Below are 6,878 nucleotides of genomic sequence, written 5' to 3'. Positions count from 1 at the left end.
TTTCCTACATGCTCATGTCCACACCATTAGAAACTATTATTGTTGGCATCACTCACCCAATAGCTGGCATTGGGGTTGTGTTCTGATTTTGCTGTTAAACACGATGCAATGAACACACTTGTTCAGGCTTTCCTGTTGATATGGGCAAGTGCCTTTCCAGAGGAGATGGTAGAACCTAGAATTGCTCCACCTAGGGTATGTGCATATTCTGCCAAAATATTCTCCAGAATGGTTATAGCAATTTACCAGCGGCAATGTATGACAGTACATTATCATACTGTTTAACTTTGTGGCAATTTCATAAGCAGAAACATTATTTCATTGTTTTAATTTGCATTTCTGATTGCTAATGAGGTTGAACATCTTTTCATGTGATCACTGGGTATTTGCATTTCCTTTTCTGGGAATTGCTCGTTCATAACCACGGCTCAATTTCCTTCTGATTCATAAGTATTACCCCCTGAAAACATTTTTATGTATACTGAAGATAATTATTATATATGTTACAAGTATCTTCTGGAATGTTGCTTGTTTTTTTAACTTTGTTGATATATTGTAATACTGAACCTTAACATTTTAGAACAGTAAGTCCTCACTTAATGTGGATAGGTTCTTAGAACTGCAGCAGAACCGCGTACAATAAACCAGTATTACCACAGGCTGATTGACATGAGCAGGGGTTAAGTGCCTCCAGCATCTCAACAACATTATAACAAAATGATGTTATTTGAGGACTTATTATATGGTCAAATGTTATCACTCTTTCTTTTATGGTTTTTAAAACATTTTATTTATAAAGGTCTTTAAAACCCCAAAGTCAAAAACATTTGCTCATATTTTATTGTATTCTTTTAATAGTTTTGTTTTTTACTGAAATTTATTTTTGTGCATCCTCTGAGGTAGGGGTCCAACTTACATTTTTTATCTACATGCACACTCAGTTGTTTTAACATGAATTATCAAAAAGATTTTCTTTCTCTGCTCATGTGAAATGCCTCCTTAAATGAATATTAAACCTTTGCTTCTACCTGGGTCTATAGTTCCTTTCATGGATTTATTTCTGTACCACCATAGCTAGTACCACAGAGCTTTGTCACATATTTTTGGCATCTGGTGGGAGAAAGTTTCCTTTGTTTTTTTCTCCCAAAAGTCTTGGTTCTTTTTTGAATTTCAGAATAAGCTTGTCAAATTCTCTGAAAAATATAATTGGGAGTGCATTTAATTTATAAAACACTTGGGGGGAATTGACTGACACTTTTATACTATTGAGTCTTCTCATTCATAAACATGGTATATCACCCAATTATACAAGTCTCTTGTTCAGTGGAGATCTGTCATTGTCTCTATAAATCTTTCATGTCTTATAAAGTTAGTTTTGTTGCTACTGTTAGTTCAGTTTTAAACATTTCCTATTTTACCTTCTACTTGTTATTTTCACATTGAACTAATATCTGGCCACTATGATCTCTTATTTATCAATGGTTTGTCAATTTGTGACCTTAGAATGGAATACCTTCAATTACACCATCTGTAAGCATAGTTTTGTATTTCCTCTTATAATATTTATAGTTCTTATGCCATAGGCTGAATCTTGAGCACAATTTTGAAAAGTAGCAGTGATGGCATGAACATTTGCACTGTCCTTTTACAAAATTATAGTGGTGTCCATTTTAAGGTTATTAGCTCAATTCCATTGATTGGAGGATTCATTCTTGTACTATTTACCACACTGCTCTATTTATTGCAGCTTTATATTGTGTTTTAATGTATAGATAAATTAGTCACCACCAGCCACTATTTTTCATTATTTTCCTTTAACACTTGGCTCCTTATTCTTTTGAAACTATCTTTTTCTCAGTTTTAGGCATGAGCAACAGGTTCATTGGACACAAAATTGTCAGGTCTGTGGCTTTTCCTCTCAAAATCCTTTAGCTGTCTTTCTATTGTATTCTGATTATTTTTTTCTAGGAAATTTGTAGTCTATTGTGGGCAGCCTTTATTGTATTTTTTTCCTGGATATTTTTAGAGTTTATTTTATCCTCATAACATGAAAATGTTTTGGTTTCTCCAACCTCATTGAAGAAAAGTGAATTAATGACTAGCAGAGCTCACCCACTGATGACATGCATCATGCATTCAGTGCCATGTTAAACAGTGAACTGGGAGATAAACTAATGACTCCAAGCCTTCTAACAATTTAAATGAAGATCACAAAATGTTTGGGACCCTATTTTGGAGTACAAAGTGTGCGTGACCTCTAATTTCCATTCTCTGTAGAACTAGAACAGGTCATTCCTTCACTGACATGCATAAAACACATCACACTTTCTGCTCTGCTGATGCTATAAATTCAATCCCAATTCTCCAGCCACATCAGTTATGAGCATAAAGTATGCCATGTAACCTCAGACCTCTAACAGTGGAGAGCTTACACAAGACCAGGTGCTGCTGGAACAATGCTGCTTCCTCTGATGCAGCAACTGAGCATCCACCCCCATGCCCCTCAGATGAGTTCTTCAGCGTGCTGGAGCAGCGAGGAGTGGTTTTAGTGTCATGACCAAGTTAGAGTGAAGACATAATACACACGCTCCATTTTTTAAAAATAATTCTCAATCTTGGGCAACTGCTCTCTTGTAGCTACTTTACAGTTTCTAAAAGCAGTTACTGTCCAAAGCTGGAAGAACTTAAGTGTTCTCATGAGTGTGTGAGTGAATGGAGGGAGGTAAATAAAAATAAAATTAAAGATGAGGTCTGATAGAGGAGCAGCCGGATAAGAAAGTTAAAAAAAAGGAACCATTATTTAAAGTCTAGTCCAGCTATCATGTGGGTTATTCTGACTTGAAGGCAGCAGCATGTGGCGTATCTCTGAGTCCGTTCCCGACTCGTCAGCTGCACTCATCTCTGCCTGCTTTACGGATCCAGATCCGTGCCGCCTCTGGCACTAGGGGGTCGTCTGGGTTGGGGTCACACAGGAGTGAACAAAGGGATAAAAGAGCTTTAGAAATGGTTAGAGCAGGAGACCACTGTGATCTTGTAGAATATCGAGACAAATGCTGCCATTACTGTTAATATTTGGATGATAAATTCTTCTTGTAAATGCAACTGTAGGTGGTTTGAAGGGGCAGTCTGTAGGAGAATGAATTGTCAAAAAGAATATACTGCCTCGATGTGGGCTGGCATTAGGACCCACAACTGTGGCTTGCTGATGAAACATATCATCTCCAACTGGACGTGCAGAACATTGTGCTGGAGGGTCACGGGCCAGATCACTAAGTTCCTTAGTAATCTGCTTCATAGTATGTGTTTTGCACCTGGCTCCTCACTCTCTCAGTGTGTGCTCAAAGGTCCGGCCAAAACTTTTGGTTATTGGCAGGGAAGGGTTGTCTCTTTGTCTCACCCCAGCTCTGCCAGACACGGTCAGGTTTCCTTCTTTTCAGAACAGCACCTTTTTTTTTTAAGATTTTATTTTATTAGAGGGAAAGGGAGGGAGAAAAAGGGAGAGAAACATCAGTGTGTGAATGCCTCTTACGTGGGCCCCACTGGGGACCTGGCCCACACCCCTGGCATGTGCCCTGACTAGGAATCGAACTGGCAACCCTTTGGTTTGCAGCCCATACATACTCAGTCCACTGAGCTACACCAGCCAGGGTGGAACAGCACCTTCTTATTAAACAGATCAGTGGTTCAGCTGGGAGGGCAGGGCCCAGAGGTGGGTCATGGGCTGGAGTGGGGTGGGAAAAGGGTAGACAGGCAGGCAGTGGGAACTTCCTACTCTAAGTAGAGTAGGAAGCATGGAGAACTGGAAGGGAACCATGGGAGGAAGGTCTATCCTCATACTATAAAGTTGTTAAGAACATTTTCCAATGCCAAATGATTTCCTCAGCTATGTCTTTGTTTATTTCTTCTGTTTTAATTTCTTGGGGAAACCATCAGTTTTAAGACTCATGCTTCTTTCTTATCCTCCAGATGCATTATCCTCTCCTTTGCTTTCTTTGTCCTTTCTTCTGGTTTGCGGGACAAATCAATTACCTAAGGGGTCAGCTCTACTCATTACCCCTAATGCTGCTGATTCACGAATGCTTCCTTCAACTCATTCACCTCTTCCTGTAATACAGGACTCCGGGCATGGCTCTAAACAGTTTCTTCAGGACTCTTTTTTTTTTTTTCAATGCTAAGAACTCTTAAAAACTGAGATTGAGGGCAATGATGGCATGCATTTGCACATCTCACGATTTTGAGTGTTTTGATCTAAGTCACCTGATTGGATCATCACGGTGAAGCATTGTAGAGATGAGTACCCCTGTGCACAGAGGAGGTGAATGAAGGATGTTCTGTAGCTACACATAGTGTTGCAGCTCTTAGGTGAAGGCGGGGCCTGTGTTTCTAAACTGGTCCTCAAATGGCTGATGCTTGAATTGCCCAGGCCCCTTTCAGAAAGGACTCTTGCTAGGGGCTGCTCCCTCAGGCCTGCATGCAGGAGATACATACTAGCACCCATAAAAGGCAGGAGTACAGCTCTCATCCAGCCCAATGTATACCTTGGGCCTCAGTGTCCACAGCTGTAAAATGTAAAATGGATAATGACAGTACCTACCTGTAGTATCATGGTTATGATTGTGATAATCCATGTTATGGATTGAATCATGTCCCTCCCTGCCAGATTCATATGTGGAAGCCCTAACCCCGACTGTGACTGTACTTGGAGATGGGGCCTCTAAGGAGATAATTACAGTTAAGTGAGGTCATGAGGGTGGGGCTCTAACCCAATAGAACTGGTGTCCTTATAAGAGGAGGAGGAGACACCAGGAGGGTGTACACACAAAGAGAAGGCCACATGAGCCCAAGAAAAAAGTGGCTATCTGCAAGCCAAGGAGAGACGTTTCAGGAGAAACTGACCCTGTTGGCATCTTGACCTTGAACTTCAGCCTCCAGAACTGTGAGAAAACCAATTTCTGTTGGATAAGCCACCCAGTGTGTGGTACTTTGTCATGGCAGCTGGAGCAAACACTATGTAAATGACAATACCTGACGCACTGTAAGCCAGGGGTGTCAAACTCATTTTCACCAGGGGCCACATCAGCTTCAAAGCTGCCTTCAACGGGCCGAATGTAATTTTAGGACTGTATAGAGGTAACTGCTCCTTAGTTTAAGGAGTTGAAATTACATTCAGCCCTTTGAAGGCAACCGTGAGGCTGATGTGGCCCCGGTGAAAATGAGCTTGACACCCCTGCTGTAAGCACTCAGTGCATTTTGGCTACTGATTACTATCATAGCTATTTCATTATCATTATTTCAGTCTTTTAGGACAGAAATAGACAAATCGTATTTGGACACTTGACCTCTCTTTCCTGTTCCTTCCTCCAGTGAGTATCTGCCATTAAATAACAGTCCACATAGAAGTATAAAGTTTTTGTTTTTTTAGATAACATAAGCATTGTTAAAGACTAACACCTTGGTCATTTATGGAGGGTTTTTTTTGCCCCCAAATAAACAAAGTTGACTGGCAATAAACTGGGAACTACATCCTTGAGAAAGCTGGGGCTCGTACATTAAGAGATAATGGTACACACAGTTAAACATCCATTATATTTCAGAATTGGGGCGCTTGCTGATTTCAAGTTACAAACTGATATTGCAGAACTTTATAAGAAACTAGCAGGTGAGCCCTGGCTAGGTGGCTCAGTTGGCTGGAGCATCATCCCATGCACCAAAAAGTTGCAGGTTCGATTCTCAGTCAGGGCACATACCTAGGTTGCAGGTTTGATCCCCTGTCCGGTGCTTATGGAAGGCAAGTGATCAATGTCTCTTTCTCACATCATTGTTTCCCTTTCTCCCTTCCTCTCTCTCTCTCAAATCAGTGCTCATATCCTCAGGTGAGGATTTAAAAAAAACAACAACTAGAAGGTGAGCCCCAAAAGAAAAGCAAATAAGCATGATTGCGGCTTTGATTCTGAGGCACCAGGTTTGTTTAAGTCTTTCCTCCAACAGTTTTCCCCAAACACGGTGGCTGTTGGAAGGTTTCTAATGAACCGAGTGGTGGTGCCAGGTGTGGGAAGGAAATGAGCAAGAATCCCCTCTTAGTCCTTGACTTCAAGGGCAGACACACCCAAGTGTGTGTTCATTAACAAGTTATTAACATCTCCTGGTCTGCACTATTTTCCCTGGGAGCATGACCAAGGTTTTTCTTTCCCTATTTAATCTGTTCTCTCTGGTTGAAGTGTGGTTTTCATCTAATGTACAATTTGCATTGTAATTATCAAATCTCAAGGCTAAAAGAAACTTTAATTAAAGTATCATTTAGTCCAGTGATTCTTTTTTTTTTTTTTTCTTTTAAGAAGGGAAAAATGCAGTAAGCAGCTTCCTAGGCCTGGCACTTCCCACTTCAATCAGAGCAGCACCCTTACCAATTTTACAGATATTTGGTGCCAAGCCCTATCAGCTGGGCATCTCCCAGCACCCCGAGAGCTAGGTAAGATTGATTTATACCCCTATTCTGTGGATTTGGAGAACTTCAAAGTACTCTCCAAAATTTTCCCAAATCCCCAGAGGTTTCTTAATGGCTCCTCATGACTTCTTCTCTGATTTTGTTTCCTTCAAGTTCTCATTTGGGCTGAAGTGTTCAGCAGACAGCCTGGGCTACCTCGAGTCGCCCTGTGCTTGTGGGGACTGCTGGCTCCACGGGAAGCTTTTGTGTCCCTTGTGCCCTCAACTCCTGGCAGTGACCTTGCAGGGCTGTCTTGATGAGTATCATGAAGCCGCTTTGCAAACAAGGGGCCTGAGGCCGAGACAGGATCCGAACCCGCAGTGTGCTAGGAAGAGAGCAGGTTTTTGCGTTGGAATCCTGACTCCACCCCTTCCTGGCTTTGTGATCTTTGGCA

The 6,878-nt window shown here is 41.3% G+C and overlaps 1 pseudogene; it reads right to left on the bottom strand.

Moving 5' to 3' along the window:
• Positions 1 to 2,796: 2,796 nt before the first annotated feature.
• LOC123806277 lies at positions 2,797 to 3,229 on the bottom strand (annotated as a pseudogene).
• Positions 3,230 to 6,878: the final 3,649 nt, after the last annotated feature.

Source organism: Phyllostomus hastatus, unplaced genomic scaffold (genome assembly GCF_019186645.2).
Source record: "Phyllostomus hastatus isolate PE091 unplaced genomic scaffold, TTU_PhHast_1.1 phas_scaffold_385, whole genome shotgun sequence".
NCBI classification, from domain to species: Eukaryota; Metazoa; Chordata; class Mammalia; order Chiroptera; family Phyllostomidae; genus Phyllostomus; species Phyllostomus hastatus.
This window is presented reverse-complemented; position numbering and strand designations above follow the sequence as displayed.